The sequence below is a fragment of the Protopterus annectens genome, chromosome 12.part0, assembly GCF_019279795.1.
Source record: "Protopterus annectens isolate FY-2018-M chromosome 12.part0, PAN1.0, whole genome shotgun sequence".
NCBI classification, from domain to species: Eukaryota; Metazoa; Chordata; order Ceratodontiformes; family Protopteridae; genus Protopterus; species Protopterus annectens.
This window is the reverse complement of record NC_056746.1, coordinates 640,122,510-640,141,942: the sequence shown is the minus strand read 5'-3', so window position 1 is coordinate 640,141,942 and position 19,433 is coordinate 640,122,510.

Genomic DNA, 19,433 nt, shown 5'->3' with positions numbered 1-19,433 from the left:
GTTTAGTATCTTTAAGAACAGTAACATTCTTGTCTAAAACAGATCTCAAAGCCTTTTCAACATATGTTGAGAAGGGTTCGGTACACCACCCCTTACCATCTGTGCACACCATTAAAGAGTTTTGTTTTTAATTTTGAAGTAGTACGCTCATTTGTTGAATTATATATTTATGCATGGTTGCCTCCACCTATAGTTTCTTATATATATATATATATATATATATATATATAATTAGCAGGGGTTGTGGGGGCTGTGCAAAACATGTTTGCTTTTTTTGATGTTTTGTGTTTCATTCCATTTAAATTGATGGTTTTCTGTCAATGTTTTTGTACTTTGATATTTCAAAGCACATTATAGATACATATACACACACACACACACACACACACAGACACATAAACACATATATTTATATCTATGTCTGATGAAGTGGCTTGGTCCACGAAAGCGCTCACCTTTTGTTGTCTGTTGTGGATTAATTTGTTTTAATTTATATATAGCCGTGGCCTGTCGCTTCCTTTGTTTTTATGCTATTGGACTGTTTCTTGGAAGTACAGCTTATCAGCATCACTTGTGTTCTGCTTCTCTTGATATTTATATGTGTGTATATGTGTGTGTGTCTGTGTACTGACAGTAGTCAGAACACCCAAACATTGAGCATCAAAACATCAATCACAAAAGGTTGACAACATGAGCATGTATATAAACACAGACAGGCAAACCTAGCTACGTGTGCATAGATTCTTTGTAATACTGTCACATATACCTATTACATGAAATGTTAAGTAGGAAACTTTGAATGCCTTGTTGTTTCAAATAAATACTGAAAAACCTAATCCAGAGTTTTACTGTTTTGAAGGTAGATCCCTTGTAAGTGTTTTATAGTAATCGGATTATATGTTACAGCATTCTGGGATTTCTTAGTATTCACATCTGAGTATTCTTTCACAGTACATATCTTGAGGAAGGACGTTTGCAGAGGACAAGTCTTGTTACATATAATGTACTCTCATCATTTTTTCCCTTCTGAGGGGACAGTTTTTGGGGTATAAGGGAATACTTGTACTCAGTTTTGCTGCAAAAGAAAGTATTTTTTCCCTAGTATTACCTAGTCTCAAAATTAGAATAAATGAATTGACCGAGGGTTTGAGAACTCAGCTCTCTTCATTTGAAGCAGAGGAGTGCTGCTTTGGTCTTTATGTGGAAATGTATCTATTCAGCATTTTGTGAATCGGTATTTCATGCTAAGAACTGTGTTTACATTCATGATAATCAAGATTTCACAGACTGTGTCTGTTTGCCTATTTGCTTAAGTAGATTTATGTAAAATCTGTGTCCTTTTGTTTGCATGTACCATTATATGGTTTGGGGGTTGGTATAATGGTTAAGGTATTTACCATACATACACAAAGTACAGGATTTGATTCTTGCTCTTGAAAGTTAAATTGGCCAAGTTTAAAATGGCCCATAAGGGCAGCTATCCTAATAACGTATGTATTTTTAAGTTCTTGTTATTCCTTACACATGAAGCATAGGGGCAGATTCATATGGCCATAGCAGAAAACATGCAACATAGAATAAAGCTTTGTACTTTTACAGGCCTTTGACCAACATTAAAGACAATGATATGCTCTAGCTGTTGCATTTGGCTTGACCAAGCCAAGGAATCCAGTTTGACCATGCAGTACTGGTTATTATGTCCTTGAACAGCCCATCTCTTTCTGACTGAAGTGTTTTACCTAGTGAGGGTTCATAGGAGGATTGGAATGAGTGGCATACAACTGAATTTTGCTTATATTAATGAGCGGTCTGTACTTTGGATGCATAAGTGCTGTACTACTCTCTAGCTGTGTAGTTAATGGACATTTATAGCCTCTAAACTGGCCAGTTACAAATGGTTTTGTGTATACTGCAGGCCTTGTAAAGAAGGTCAGTGCATTCTACCAGTGTCAGCTGCCTGCCCATTAAAGATGTCACAATATCAGTATCCTTACTGACCAGCTTATGCTATTTTATTTTTAACTACCTAAACAAATGTGTGCAAGGATTTTCTTCGACAAGGATTCAGGCCAACTGGCAAGGTGTACAAACCTAAATAAGTGGTTACACAATGGCAGTTTGAAAGAAACAGGATTTAGAAACATAAGACATTAACAGAAATGTTAAATTCTTACAAAAAGCTACTACATATTAAAAGTGTAAGAAATGGTCAAGTATGTATCAGAGTAATGGTTTGACGTCCTTAGTTGGCTACTTCAGAACATTTGCTACGAACAGTCTTACTGAAGCTAAAGCACATAATTCTACTTATGATCTTCTACCATTTGTTTTGTCAGTTTAAGACATCTCACAAAGACGGATTCCCTTCCTGCCTTACATTCTCTGTCTTACAAATGCAAAATGGCACAGGTCAAAACCTATTACTATTCAAAAATACATGTTGATGCAAAGCTTTTGTTTTATTAACTTTTTGTCAGTGAATTAGAGTAATATTTAAAAATTGTCCTTGGTTTAGGTCCTTTGTCCAACTACAGTTTTTTTCTTTGTGCTGAATTCCTGAGCAAAGACGATGAATGGTATACACCTCATCTTTTTAGAGTAGTGGCCTTCTTAATATCTGCCTAAATGGGGAAAGACAAAATAATATGGGTCCCAAGAAGGGGAGACTTAAGAGAAGAATTTATAGTTTAGGGCCTACACTAAACTCCTTCTACAAGAAAACTATCACAACTGCATCATAACTTTGCAGTTTTCAAAAGAAAATATTTCACTGCCTTAGCATGATGTTCTAAGTATATCTTTAAAGAAAAAGTAAGCAAAGCTCTGGGTTTCTTTTCTTGTGGCAATCAGTTCCTAAATGCGCTCTGCTTGGAGAAAAGCTTGTAACACAGTGATATTTCCATATAAATTTTTTAGTATTAATCTCTGTGATCAGACAACATGGCAAATGTAGAGTTTTTATTTCCATACATGCCATTAAACTAGATCAGCAAAGATTTCACAAAACCATAAATTTTGTGCTATGACAAACTTAACAGGAGACTAACAGTTGCAGAAAACCTGGCATTAGGATACTTATCCTTTATGAAGAAATCAGTTTCTTGAAAACAAAGTTTCTTGAAAAACAAAACACAAAAAGGAAAAAAAAGAAGAGAAAGATGTATGTGATAACCATATATAATACCACTGGAATTCTATGAGTTTTGTCTGTGTTTGTGTACCTCTTAGGCTGTCTGACTGTACAGCTAGATGTCTATGTACATTTTCTGAAATGTTGAGTTACACATGCATAAGGTTTTGTGGATGAAATGTATCATGAGTGATTTTTTTTACTCCATTTGTAAGGTACTGTTCAATCTTTTTGTTAGTCATTTTTAGGTGGCATAGTGAGGATTTGCTAATTTTACAGTTTAGTTATGTTTTTAAAGTTCTAATCTTGATTCAGAGAGGAGTTATAAAAACACTGAATATACTGAGAAAAACTACTGCTACATCATATTTTCTGCTGCTCTTTGAAACAAGGTGATCAGTTATTAGTTATGAGGTGAGCTGTTCTGATAATATTCAGCGAGATCCTCTACACCCCCAGATATTATTGTCCGTGACATACAATGTGTAGTTACATCTCCTGGGTCTTGTTTTCTAACATAGGATCCTTAGATTAAAAAACATCTGTCAGTGAAGGGCAAAGTATTAGTTATGTCATTGTTAAGAATGCATATGTTTCTGTTTACAAAACAAACAATGAATTAGAGTGCATTCATATGGATTTTTTCTTTAAAGTGTCAGTATGAAACATGCGCATGGTTTTCCTTGGGGTAATTAATATGTAAGTTTTCCTACTAATGAGTGCATTTTCAACATTAGCTGAAACATGATTGTAGACAGTGATTCAGTTGGTTGTGCCTGTATTTATTACCTGACTGTAGGAGCCAGAATTGCAAATAAATTGACATGCAAGTACTTCTGGCAAGGAAATGCACCATATTTTTATTATTTTATAAGGGAATTTAATGAAATTGTAAAATGACTTTTGGATACCCAGTAAATATTCCTTCATTTCTTTCAGTTGTAGAAGGACAGTAAACCTCATCAATCTGGAGACATAGCATTTTTTTTCATGCAGTCTGAGTGAAGTGAATCCCATCTCACTGTGGAAAATCAGTGAATTCCCTTTTATAGAATTTAACAATTGATGTGTTTTCTTCTTGTAGGGGTGGTGAACTCCTCCCCCAGAACTAAATGCTCCACTACTCTGGCAAGAGTAATTTATTTTATTTTAGTTTAGTTTAGTTTACATTTGTTTACTGGGAAAGTCTGTCTAGACATCCTTTTTCAGCAGAGGGCTGGGGAGAAAAGCTCCACAAATAATTTCACAGAATGGTAATTCAAAGAACAGTGTTAATCAACGTTTTGTTACACGCATCACAGTAAATGAATAACACTCAACATTCAACATTAATAACATTCAACATTCTTTCTAAATTAACATGTGACATAGTGGTTTTAACAGTTATTAATTCCTACATTTTAGTAATAAAACTTAGATAGAGGTCTTAAAGGGTCCTAGTATTAACATGGGCTGTCACAGTTGCAGAGCCATGAGTTCAGTAAATGTAATTTTAATTGTTTCTTAAATTCATGTATGGAAGGTATAGCGGTCATGAGGGATGGTAGTTTATGCCATTGTTTGGTAAGGATGCTAGAATAAGGGATGAGCCCGCTGCATTGTTATCTTTAATAACTTTGAGCAGAGGTTTGCTTGTGGAGTGGAAGTTTCTGGTACAGGAGTATGGACTTATTAGTTGTTGTAGAGAAGGGTTTTTTTCAGGATGATGTAGAATTTTATGGGTCAGGGTAAGCTGATTATAAAGAAGTAGGTTTGGAAGTTCAAACCAATTGAGTTATTTGAGAGCTAGACAGTGGTGTGAGCTGTAGGGATTGTTAGTAACGAATTTGGCAATTTTGTTAAAACAGGCAGAGAATTTGGATAGGATAGATTTTCTAAGGTTGGTAAGGACTGGACAGGCATATAGTAGTGTAGAGATGAGATGAGTGCATGCGATGGTGGCTCTAGTAGAATTTGTTAAGAACGTTTTATTTCAATATACAGTACCTAGTTTTTTGTGTACTTTCTTTATAGTGAGGGAGATGTGGATGTCAAATTTCAAGTTATGGTCATTTATAACCCATAGAATCTTTGTGTGGGTATCAGGAGATATTATAGTTTTGTTACTAGATAAGATGGTGAATGATAGATCAGGCTTGGTTTGTTGGGGGTGGATGGAAAATTATGTTTTGTTTTGCTAGGGTTCAGTATTAGTTGGTGGTCATTGAGTCAGGATTCAAATGAGAGAAAGGAAGCTGGTGTTTGCTGGTGTAGTTCTTGGAGAGCAGAGGAGGCACACACTAATGTGGAGTCATCAGCATATTGGATGACTGAGGAGTGGAGGGTGGAGGTATGAAGGTTATTTATGAATATGGTAAATAACAAAGGTCCACAAATGGAGCCTTGTGGAACTCCTGTTGTAACAGGAAGCAGAGGGGATAGATCCTGGTGCCATTTAACTGCCTGCTGTCTCCCTGTCAGGTAACTATGAAACCAACTGATAGTAGATTGGCTAAGATTTAGTTCTGACAGGGCTTTAATTAGCTTGTTATGATTAACCATATCAAAAGCCTTGGAAAGGTCTAGGAAGAGAGCTGAGCCATATTTGTCATCATTTCTGTGCCCATTAACTGAGTGAAAGACGAGAGCAGTGGTTATGCTGTGGTGAGGCCTGAACCCATGTTGGGTGTTAGTAATCAGATGATGTGTGGTAAGGTGTTACATTATTTGAATGTGAATACACCTTTCCAGTATTTTTGAGAGTATGGCTATGGGCCGGTAGTTTGTTCTTAGTTTCCCCCTTTATGTAGGGAAATGATATGAGAGACCTTGCAGAGGTATGGGACTAGATTTTCAGAAATGGAAAGGTTAATTAGGATGGTCACTGGATATGCTATTGCTTCAGCTGCTATTTTCAGATATTCTGCTGGGAGTTCGTCTGCTACCACTGTGGGTGGTTTTAGTTTTTTGAGTAACGTTTTAATCAGGGAAACAGGGACTGGTTGAAGGGTAAAGCTGCTTTCATTAGTTACGAGATCTTGTTTGCAATTTGGGTCTTGGGAGTGTTGAGATTTTGCCAGTGCAAGTATGGATTCTGTAAGTAATTTGTTAAATTGGGTAGCTATATCAGTTGAGGTGTCTTTAGTAGTAGGGGTTGGGGTCTTAGATGTTCCTGGCCGAAATACATTATTTATAGCTGTCCAAAATTGTCTGGCATTATGTTGATGTTTACTTTGTATATTATGGTAATAGTTTATTTTGGATGATCTGATCATTTTTTGGATCTGTTTCTGAACTAAAGTTATGTTTGTTCTGCATTCATTGTTTTAGTTTTGTGCCAGCTGGACCAAGCTTTGTCTCTTGCATAAAGCAGAGATCTGGTTTCTTTGTTCAACCAGGGAGCGTAGTTAGATTTGATTCTTATGGTTCTAGTGTGGGCATGGGAGTTTAGTATGCTCAGGAAAGTGAAGTTAAAGTACCTAACTGTTTCATTAATTTTGAGTTGCTCAATGGGGTTCCAGTTACAGGCTAGAAGTGCAGAGATGAAGTTAGATGAGCTGAAATTCTTTTTACTCTGTATTTGTTGGAAGGTGGTAGGTTTTTCGTGTGTTGGACAGTGTCTAATGATATAGCTAGGCAAGTAGTTGCTCAGATTGTCAGGTAGGCAACCAGATTGACTTATATGGGAGGGTTTGTTAGTAAGTATCCAGTCTAGTATAGACTGTCTGTTTGTTGATTTGTCAGTTCTAGTTGGGGAGTATATTAGTTGGCTGAAACCATGGAGATTGATATGAGTAGTGGGTATAGTTGTGTTATATGGTGTCCAGTCAATATTGAAATCACCTAGAATAATGGTTTCTTGCAGGAGTGTATCAGATGCTAAGTGGGGTAAGTTCTCTAGGGTGGGTAAGTTATTTCCAGTGGGACATAGCATCCAATTATATTGATTGGTTTCCTAGTATTGATTTTTAGATTAGATAGCCAAATTTCTATGGTACCTTGGGCTGGGGTTGGTATATCATTTGTGGTTACATTTAGGTGTTTTTTTGAATAATATTGCAATACCTCCTCTCTTTTTGCCTATTCGGTCTTTGTGTATTAAGTTATAGCCAGGGGCAATAATTTCATTGTTTGAGATTTCCGGTTTTAGCCATGTTTCTGTTAAAAGTACAACATCTGAAGAATAGAAAGATTAGCATGCAGGTCATGAACTTTGATAGGCTTCTGATGTTAATGTTTAGTATTATTAGACCAAAAGCTCCAACCCTTAATGATGGTGACATCCACCCCAACCCAGGCCCAACCAATATTACTGCACTAACATCTCACAACAACACTCTCTCCACCCTACCTACCTTGACCAGTCTCTCCAACTCCATAGTAATAGGACATCTTAATATCCGCAGTATCAACAACAAAGTTGCCCATCTCCATGCCCTTCTTGACATTCATTCCTTTAATATCTTCTGTCTTACTGAAACTTGGTTAAAACCAAGCACTAAAGATACTGAAATAATTCCCCAGGTTATAATATATTGAGACTTGACCGAACTAAACATAAGGGTGGAGGAGTGGCCCTTCTGTTTAAAACTGGATTACAGATCTCCTTACTACCCTTTATTTCACCCCCCCCCCAAGATAGTAAAGCTGAAGTCCTTATTTCTAGACTTAAACTCAATACTAGCAAATCCCTAAACATCATCTGTATTTACCTACCTCCTGGTAATAATAATAGCACCATAATAGAGGATATTCTTAGTTGGGTATCTACTAATTTTCCACAAGAAACAATCATACTAGGTGACTTTAGTAATGATTGGAAGTGCGTCAATACTGACAACCCTCCCTCACATATTAATCTTCATGGATTCAGTCAAACAATTACCACCACTACTAGGATTAACAAACCAAACAAAAAAGAAAGTATCTTAGATTGGATACTTATTAATAGACAACAACAAACTTATAAAGTAGGAACTTTGCCTGATGATGTAAGTGATTATACTTTAACTTACATTATAAGACAAAAGAATGACATCCCCAACTCCCCCATGTACAGGATCTCATGGTCTAATAAACACTTTAACCCTGTACTTTTCCAAAATGAACTTAATGCCTGTAACTGGAACCCTCTAAAATCTCTCCCACTCGTAGAAGCTGTTAAATATTTCAACTCTAAATTCTTAACAATCCTGGACGTACATGCATCCAAACGATCTATTAGAATGAAGTCCAAAATAGCCCCCTGGCTGTCAAAAGACACTAGGCAAAATATATTGCTGAGGAACAAATCTTGGGCTAAATGGCGATCCTCCAGAACTAACCATGAGCAACAAACCTTTAGGCAGTTGTGAAATATCACAAAAAAGCCATACTCTCTGACAAAAAGAACTACTATTGCAAACTACAACAAACTCACCATAATAATCCACAAAGGTTTTGGTCAGGCATAAATAGACTCCTACACCCTGGACACTCTAGCACACCATCTCCACAAGGAGCTGATAATAACTCCCCCCAGGATACTGCCAATGCATTCAATCTTTCTTTACAGACACCGTACAGTCCCTAGCCCGTCAACTGTCCACAGACAACTCTAGTCTCCCTATCTCCTTACCAGATACTCTACCAACCTTCCAACTACAACCTATCCCTACTACTTGCATCCAAAAAAATCATCCAAAAGCTTAAGCCATGTACCCCCTCTGCAGACCAGTTACCCTCAGAATACATACAAAAGGCTGCTAAATACATTTCCTACCCTATATCTATCCTTGTAAACAGAACCATAAATGAAGGAATCATCCCAGGCATCTGGAAAATCTCCCACATAATCCCATTACATAAAGGTGGTAACTCCACTGATTATTCCAATTACAGGCCCATAGCTCTCATCACCCCTAGCAAAGGTTATGGAAAAATTTATTCACCATCAACTAATAAAACACTTAATCAAACACAACATCTTAGCTAGCTGCCAACATGGCTTTAGACCTTTTTACAGTACCACCACAGCTCTCCTTTCATTTACAAACTCCATTAACTGTAACCGGGATAACAACAGCCTCTCTTCAGCACTCTTCATTGACCCATCAAAAGCTTTTGACATGGTCAACCACCCCCTACTCATAAAGACCCTAGAATCCCTCTCTCTAGACACCAAGGCAGTCCACTGGTTCAAGTCCTACCTTAACAATAGGCAACAAGCAGTTCTCTGGGAAAATAAGCTATCTTCCCACCTGCCCATCTCCCTTGGTGTCCCCCAGGGCTCCATTCTAGGACCTCTTCTTTTCTCTTTGTTCATCAATGACCTCCATGTAGCAATCCCTCAAGCCACCTGCATACAATATGCAGATGACTCTACACTTATCTGTTCTGCCAACTCCACATCTGAACTACATTCCCTAACCCAGAAAGTATTCAGCACAGTAGAGACTTGGTTCTTGTAACGCTGCCTCCTTCTGAATGCCAGTAAGACCAAGCTCTTACTCTTTACACCTAGCAGTAAATCCTCCCCTATAAACTTCACAATTAAATCAAATAATGGTACCCTTATATCCCCAGACTCTACCACCAAACTGTTAGGTATCACAATTGACAATAACCTCACATTTGATAACCATATTAACAACACCATTAAACTAGTAAATAGAAAAATGGGCTCCTTATATAGAATAAAACCCTTCTTAACACCAACATCCAGAACTACAGTTGCCCACTCCCATTTAATCTCATCTCTCCTTTATGCTTCACTCGTATACACTAACCTGAAAAAAAGTAATGTTGTCAAACTAGCTAACTCCTATAATAATATAGCCAGATTTGCCACAGGGAATCCATTTAGAACTCACCATTGTCAGAACCTACAGAAACTAGACTGGCTAGAACTAATAAACATTTTGAGACTTTCCCAACTCACCATTGTTCATAAGATATTTTATCAACCAAATAACACACTATACTTTCCAACCTTATCACCCCCTATAGGAATCTAAACTCCTTACGATCCTCTAACAAACTTCTTGCTAGCACAAGCAAGTCTAATAACTTGGCAGGGGACTCCTTGTTCTCCAATACTGCAGGAAAAAATTGGAACCTTCTGCCACCTGATCTACAATCCTCCCTGCAGCTCTTTAAACAGAAGCTCAAGAAACATCTTAAATCTCATTGGTTATGTCCTTGTTGTAACCCTGACTAATCCTCTGCTTTCTCTACTGCCATCCCTGTACTGTCTCCTCTTACCATTCAGTTACTATCTCTGGACTGCCTCCTCTTACCAACCTTTACTACTTTACCCCCCTGGATAGTAGTAAATATCACTACTAAAATTAAATAACCTATGCTATGAATGCAATTCTTGGAATGTACTGTATATTCTCCAGATATCATACTGTTCAGTGACGTATTCCTATCCTATATGCACATAGTACTTTAATGTATTTTTCCTCTCATTAATACTCATTTATTTTAACATTCTTACTTTGTATAAATTGTACATGCTATATTTAAGTGTTTTATCTCAGTGTTACCATTGGAGCTTTTCTCCCTGGGCCTCCACTGAAAATGGAACTATATCCAGCTGGACTAGCCCGGTTAACAAATGTAAAATAAAATAATAAATAAAATAAATAAATAAATATTAGCAGGTTGTTAGTATTTTGTAGAGAAAACGTGGGTTGTATGTTATATTTGTTTTGGGAGGGCTAATAGATAGATTAGAAGGGTCAGGGTTTGGGTGTATATCTTTGCTGAGTGATAGTTTGGAAGCAATGTGGACAATTAGTTTTATGATTTTGGTGAAGTATTTACTGTATAGTAAGGAAGGTTTATTAGTGTGCTGGTGTGGAGGTGTTTCTAGTAGAATGTGGTGAAAATATGCAATGTGAAAGAGAGTTGGGTGTATGCAGTGTCTGAGTGATGTAGTGTTAGTAGTAGGGGCAGTAGTGATTATATGGTGTGGAAGTGATACTGGTGAAGTACGGTAATAGGAGGTGATGTGTGCAAGTAATGTTAGAGTGGAGAGTGTAAGAATGTGAGGGAGGATCATGTTGTAGTGTTTGTGCTAGATTAGCTGGAGAGTTCAGTTGGTAGAAATAAGGTTATTATAGCTAGTTATATGAATAAGTGTTAGTGGAGTGAGGTTGAGATCAGTTAGACACAGTAGTGGTTAAACACAGAAGTTAAACACAATAGTAGTATGTGTGTGTGTACTTATTTGGGGCTTGAATAGTTGTGACAGTGTTTTGAGAGGGGAGTAGAAGTGAGATTGGGTGTGGTGAGTATGTTAGATACACTTAATTGAGAGAATACTGTGTTTGGACTATGGGAAGAAGAGGGTCTAGCCTATGATGTATAAGTCTAAGGAAAGAGAGGATGGATGGGAATAGGACTAGGGTAGGGGAGCGGAGTGAGCCTGAGCGAAGCAAGGGCGAACAGAGCGGGTTTAGCCACAAGTGGCAGACAAGGATTCCACCAAAAACAATCAGTTTTGACTGTCCTGCCACAGGTAAGTAAAGGGAAAGGGTTTCAATTAGTTGTAGAAACAATAAATCACCAAATCAACATGTTGTCAATGGCCGCCAAAAAAATAAATAAACGAGGGGAGGAGGGAAGGATATTCAGCTCTGCTGTTCATGTGCACGCGACAGGTTCAGAAAACAGGAAGAATAGCAATGACAAAAACAGTTGGAGGTCATGCACAGAACTTCAAATAGGAACGTACACTTAGTTCTTCTAGTTAGTATAGATATGTTGATTTATAGGAAGAGTCACATTCCCAACCGTACACTAGAGTCACAGATGCAGGGAAGTATGACCGCAGCATTGTTGAGGTAAAACTGTAAAAAAGAAGAAAAGAGAATAATGATGGTAGGTCATAGAGAGGCGAATGAAGGGTACATAGAGAATAATGGTGGTAGGTCATAGAGAGGCGAATGAAGGGTACATAGAGAATAATGGTGGTAGGTCATAGAGAGGCGAATGAAGGGTACATAGAGAATAATGGTGGTAGGTCATAGAGAGGCGAATGAAGGGTACATAGAGAATAATGGTGGTAGGTCATAGAGGCGAGCTAATGAAGGGTACATAGAGAATAATGGTGGTAGGTCATAGAGAGGCGAATGAAGGGTACATAGAGAATAATGGTGGTAGGTCATAGAGAGGCGAATGAAGGGTACATAGAGAATAATGGTGGTAGGTCATAGAGAGGCGAATGAAGGGTACATAGAGAATAATGGTGGTAGGTCATAGAGAGGCGAATGAAGGGTACATAGAGAATAATGGTGGTAGGTCATAGAGAGGCGAATGAAGGGTACATAGAGAATAATGGTGGTAGGTCATAGAGAGGCGAATGAAGGGTACTGCAACTATCCGTTAGCAGTCAGGAAAGGAATAGCTCTAACAGGGACAATGGCAAAGTGAGCAGAAAATACAAGGAGGTTATAGGCAGGAAAAACTCAGATTTAGCTTTACAATTATAGAGCTTTACAAAATATAGGCAAGAAAAACACTTATCTAGCTTTACAACTGCAGTAGGTCAATACAAGGCACACTTTCCTGATAAGCCGTCTGTGTTCTTAACAATTATCTGTTTGTAAGTATACGATGGAGTTATCTGCACTATTTGGCTAGCTTACACATAGAGCTACTGATGTAAGACAGTTAAATAACTTCTTATCTGGATGGTGATAGGTTCATAGGTTCATAGGTTCATACTAGGCTATCTGCCCAAGGGATCCATATTATACACCATTGTAATCCTGTTTTCATGTAAAAGACTGAGGAATCATCTTCCTATAATTACACTAGGGTTATTTGTTGTCTGTTCATAAAGTCGAAGAGTTACAGCTGAAATAAAGTGAATTATTTTTTGATAAGAGTACATTATAGATTTCCTTGTAAACTGTATATATTTTCTCATTGCATTTCAGTGATGAATCACCACTAAATCCTGTAGTGGCATATTATGGTGCTAAATCATTTTGCATCAAGGTATATTGTTGAGTGCATTAGGTTGGTGAAAAAAATTTTTTCTGTATAAGGAATGATGTACCCTTTTCTTTGTTGCATGAAGGGTAATGAATGTCCCACATGTTGTAGAGTGATGAATATCATCCTTATAGCTGGACAGAGAACCTCTTTATGTAAGGTGTTGGTGAATTTCCTGATTCTGCACACGGTAATGCTGCTGTAAAAATTTCTTCTTATTCTAGCATTCATTCCAGTGTAGCAATGTGAAATATTATTTACCTGGCAGAGTAGTGAATTCACTTTACTGGAATGAGATGATGAATTCAAAAACAGAAGCTGATGAATCCCACTGTCTCTTTGGTCAGCCATATAATGCAGATAACCTAGTAGGGGAGGTATTCTTGTTCACTGTAGCAGGGTGTGAACTCACTCATGCTACCTTAGAATGATAAATCCTTTTCACCACAGATCTGAAAAATATGTCCTCTGGCCTCCAGCAGGCCTCCAACCAGCACACGTTTTTCTGAGGGAAGTTGCCACAGTACATTCTTAGCTGCACTGACTACCTTTCTTTTTGTTCTGGATATTGTGGCCCTTGGCTGAAAGTGGTAGTTTATATATAGTCCTCATGGATCTAACCCATGGCTTTGCTGTTATAGGGCAGTAAATCTTGGAAAACATATAATCATCTGGCTTTTTAATCAGCTTTCTTAACTCATATTCACATATTTTCTCAGTTGCTAAAATCTGAAGTAATAATGGAGGTGACGTAGTTTCTTACATACCTCATTACTACAATTACTATTATGCATTCATTTAAAATTCAAATTTCAAGTAAAGTAACTTGGAGCTTTTCTCCCCGGGCCTCCACTGAAAATGGGTCCCAAGCCCAGTGGACTTTCCCGGTCAACAAATGTCAATAAATAAATAAATAAATAAATAAATAAAAGACACCATTGAATCTATCAAATCTAACCTTCTGGCAAGAACAAAAGTCTGAAGTCTGTTCTTTTAGTAGAGCATTCACTTGTTCTTCTGTTAAAATGCAATCAAATTAATTATAAACAAATATCATTCAAAAAAGTTCAAGTGTCCCTCCTGCTGTTCCCTTATCTGATGTGTTGTTGAATGGTCTGCCCTTTTCTTTGAGACTATTGACCTTGAGCAATCATATGTCTTAAGATCTTGTCTGCTTGTATTTAGTTCCTTTGATGAATGTACACTGAATGGGATAGCCTCCTCTGAATTTGCACACCATTCTTCAAAAAAACTTGCTGCTCTTGACCCCGGTAACATCCTCAGTCCAAAAGCTTGTTTCTGCATCTATATAATCTCTGAACCAAAAAAAAAAATATTTTGAACTATGATTGGGGGAGGGCTCTTGCTACATAACTAGCAGTTATTCTGCATTATCAAAAATAATACTTGTTTGTTTCTTATTAAAATAAATATTTTCACTAGTATAATCTACAGTATCTCTCTGAAATTTCTTCAGTTTCCTTTGCTTGACATTTTATTTATTTATTTTATTTTATTTATTTAACATTTGTTTACCAGGAGTGTCCAACTGGGCTAGAGGCTCATTTTCAGTGGAGGCCTTAGGAGAAAACCTCCACAAACAATAACTTACATACATGTATTGAAAAAACATGAGTATTACAGAAAGGCCAATTACAGTGCAACAGTTTAAAAAAATTCAAAAGATCAGAGACATGCAGGTAGGTGCGTGCATGAATGGGTGTGCCTTCTTTGAAGGTTGGGCATCAGGCTGGCAACTCGGCACCATAAAAAATCCACTGCCAATCATTAGCGGACCAGCGCTCCGCTATGGTGACCCTTAACCGGGAAAAGCCGAAAGACATTACTTTAGAGTACAAAAAGTTATACACTTTTGTTAAGGAATAAAATTATGCACATATAGTAGAAGAAAAGACACTAGATTTTATGACAGTGGCAGTGTGTACAGAGATAATGATGCAATGATTGTCAAATTATAACTGTAGAGCGAAACTGAACAGTGATTAATTTAGTAGAAAGGGATACTATGGTAAAATAAAGTTATGCAAAAACTCATATAGTGTGATAAAATAGAATATAGATATAGGAGTACTAGGAGCAGAGGATCCTAGTGTGAAGGAAGTAAATAGAGTGTTTTAGTTGTGAGCTGTACTTGGTGGGTAAGGGTAAGGGGTAGGGGAAGTAGTATTACCCTGGAGAAGAGCCATTTTTTACTGGAGTGATCTATAAGGAGAAGTTTGAAATTCTTTGAGGTGTTTGAGGTAAAAATTTGTTGAGGGATAGTTAGTGTTCCAGATTTTTGATATCTTGTGGGAGTAAAGTGATTCCCCTGAGGAATTATTTGCCTTAATGACTTGCAGTAGCAGTTTTTCAGAGGATCTTAGAGCTCTGTTGCTACTGTGTAGTTCTACAAGGTTTTAGAGGGTTGGGTAGTTTTTAGGTTGATATATAATTGAGTGAGCAATGGTTAATTGGTTAGTGTACAGTAGGTGGGGAAGTTTGATTCAGTTTAAGTTCTTGTAGGGTAGTGGAATGATGTGTTCTATTGGGGTGACTGAGAGCAAATCTAGCTATTTTGTTGTAACAGGTCTCCAGTTTGGTTAATTGTTATTTTCTAAGGTTAGTGAGTATGGGTGAGGCATACAAGAGGGTAGAGAGAAGGTGTGTTTTAGCTATGGCTTGCCTGGTGGTGTTGGTGAGGCAAGGTTTGGCTCTGTAGAGGCAACCAAGTTTAATGTGGACCTTTTTATGGTGGTGACCAAGTGTCTGCCAAATTTCAGTGATTTATCAACTGTGACTCCTAGAACTTTTGTGTGCTCTACAGGTACTATTTTGGTGTTGCTTGAGGAAAAGATAATGAATGGAGGTTGAATTCCTTGATTTGAGCTTTTTGTGAAGATTATTAGCTTTGTTTTATTTGGGTTGAGTATTAGTTGATAATTTGAGAGATATTGCTCGACATCTAGAAATGTGCTTTGTGTTGTTTTGAGGAGTTTAGAGAGGGAAGGGGCTGAGCATATAAGAGAGGACTCATCTGCATACTGAATCATTGTAGCTTTATTTGTAGCACTGCACAGTTTATTAGTGAATACTGAGAAGAGTAGTGGTCCAAGGATAGACCCTTGTGGGACACCTATGTTGACAGGAAGTAGGGGGGAGAGTGTGTTTGACCACTTGACTGCTTGCTTGGGATCAGAAAGGTAGCCATCGAACCAAGTTAAGGCTGGTTGGGATAGATTTAGAGAGGCTAGTTTGATTAGTAACTTTTGGTGTGAGTGTGTCAAATGCTTTTGACATGTCAGGGAAAATGGCTGAGACATATTGACATATTGACCCCTATTTATAAGTTGATTAATAGTATTGGTGAAACTAATTAATGCTGTTGTAGTGCTGAGCTTTGGTCTGAAGCCATCTTATGTCTTGGAGAGAAAGTTGTTGTTTAGTAAATAGTCTAGGAGTTGTTTGTTTATACATTTCTCAAGGATTTTTGCTAGGAGGGAAAGTATTGCAATTGGCCTGTAATTGGAAAGGTCAGTTGAGGGTCTGTCTTTGTATAGTAGAATAATATATGAAGTTTTCCATAGTTTGGGGGCATGTTGTTCAAAAATGGAGTGCTTAATTAAGCTGGTAATGAGATATGCAATGATTTCTCCTGCAGTTTTAAGCTATTCATTGGGGAGTTGGTCAGCAGCTAGGGATATGGGTTTTAGCTTACTTGTAAGTTGTCTGACAGTTCTAATATTGACTGATTTGAAGGTAAATGAGCTAGGGTTTATTGGGGTTTCTGGAGGAACTTATAGTGGGGTAGAGTTATTATTTTTCACTATCTCTAGTATAGAGTTTATGACATGGTAGTTAAATTGTGTGGCTATAGAGTCAGAGGTGTTTTTGTTGGTGAGAGCCGGAGTGGTACTTTGGCCAGGGTTGAGTAGTTGTTTTATTGTACTCCAACATTTTTAGGGGTTGTTCTGATGTTTTTGTTGGAGTTTGGTATAATATTTTTTTTTCACTTCTGATTTGCTTTTTGGCTTGACTTCTAAGTTTCTGGTAGGTGATCTGGGATAGGAGATTTAGTAGTTTGGTACTGGGATCAAACATTATCCCTCTGTTTGAGGAGTTGCCTTATTTCTTTTGATAGCCATGGGAGCTGTTTAGATTTGGTATGTATCTTTCTTAGGGGAGAAAGAGTATTTAGAATGTTGAGAAATGTCTGGTTAAAGAATTCTACTGCTGAGTCTAGAGGGAGTTGTTTAAGTGGGGCCCAGTTACATTTTTGCAGAAGGGATTTGAAGAGTTCTGGACAGAAGTTTCTTTTGTTTCTGATGTGTTTGTATATGGTATTTTGTTTGGTGTTGGTCCATTACCGTATTAGGTAGGTGGGCAGGTGATCACTTAGACTATCTGGAAGACAGCCAGAATTAGCTCAGGAGTTTATTAGTTAGGGTCCAGTCTAGTAAGATTTGTTTCCCAGATTTTATGTCTAATCTAGTTGGTGTGGATAGCAATTGGGAAAATCCGTACAGTTTGATAAAGTTGGATGGGTTTTCTGATGAGCAGGTGAACCAGTCCAAGCTGAAATCTCCCATAATGCCAGTTTCCTTTTCCTAAGTGAATGTAGAGGCTGCTGACAGAGAAGGTTTTCAATCTCTGAGTGGTTATTACCTGGTGGAATGTAGATGACGATCACTTTGATATTTTTTGTGGGTTGAACTCTTCCCTCTTTAAAGGTGTATTAATCTCATCAAGTTTGGCAGAAAAAAACTCAGTTCTGAAATAGGCCTTTTTAATTCTTCCATATTAGTATTAATATCCAACAATAACTTACGTAGCTCATTACTTCATTACTGTAATCATTTAACAAGTCTAAATATGCCAACCTAGTTTTTTCATTCAATGTCTTCTGCTACGGTAAAAAATCATCATTATAACCATGTCCCATGGGAAAAACTAACACCTGCAACCCATACAGCACATTCTTATGTTTTAAACATTTACAAAAAAAAAGTATCCCACTGATGTCCCATATAATTGAACAATAAACTTTCAAAATACTTTACTTTATTATTTGCATCAACAGGCAAGGAATTCCCAATAGAATGGAAGTCTTTAAAAGAAATTAAAGTAATCCAGAGGGAATAAAAGAAGCTCTCTGCCTGCATCGTAAATGTAGGTGCAGATCCTCAGACATTAATTTTTCATCGCTCTTCTATAAAACTGCCCTCCTGCAAAGCAATGACAGTAAAACCTGGTGGTACCAATAAAGAGTCTGGTGTTCATAGGTGTTTACTAGGGTAATGATCACAAGGGCCTTCTTAAGCCTAGCCATGCATCCCACATCTCGGACAAGTTCTGATACATTTGATAAGTGTAAGCATGGGCCCGGGAGATGAACCATTTACAGGTTACCTGTGTCCATTAGAGACATAGTTACCAAACCAGGGATGAATTTCTGGGTTCCCATCCAATTGTCCAAGTTGCACTTGAATTGGGTTAGGGAGGAAATCTGCTTCACATGGATGAGAAGCCTGTTCCAAAGACATGGTAGTCTCTGAGATACATACCTATCTCTCCAGCAGGTACTATTTATATAATTGGCAAGGTTTACGTCTTTAGAATGGGTAATTCTGGTGCTGTTTGTTTTGTGGATATGCAGGAGGTCCATCAGAGTGGGGTTTGTCAATGCCCTGTATGCCAGGCATAGGTCTCCCCTCAAAAGCCTGTAGGAGACAGAATACAGGGATAGGGCCTTGAGGCAGTCTGCAAAGGGCATTTTACTTATGCACTGTATTCATTTAGCGAGGAACCTCTGTAGACATTCCAGTTGTTGGATATGCCTGGTTAGGGACATACCAAAAGGGGCATTGTACTCAATGACAGGTCTACTGAATGCCAAATACAGTGTAACAATGACTTCCTTGGACTTAGATGCCATACCTTTGTTTATAAATTACTCAACGTAAAATGATTTCCTCACCACTGTAGACAAGTGATGGTCAAAGGCTAGATTACTATCTATGTGTCTCCCTAGATCCCAGACTACTGGGTCAACTGTAAGGGGTGTGTTGTCAATATGATAGTTACCTGGGATGGATAACTTCCCAAAGGATACTATTATGCATTTTTTGGCATTTAGTTTTAGCCCATGGCTCTGACACCAGCTGTTTGTCTGTGTCAGCTCCTCCTGGAGAACATTTGTGTCAGTGTGAGATTGAATGACAGCTCCTAATTTGCAATCATCTGCAAATTTAGTCGGCCAGAGACCACTGACATTGGCCTGTTCTTCTGAGAAGTAAATGCCAAAAAGGTGCGGTCCAAGGACTGATCCTTGAGAGACTCC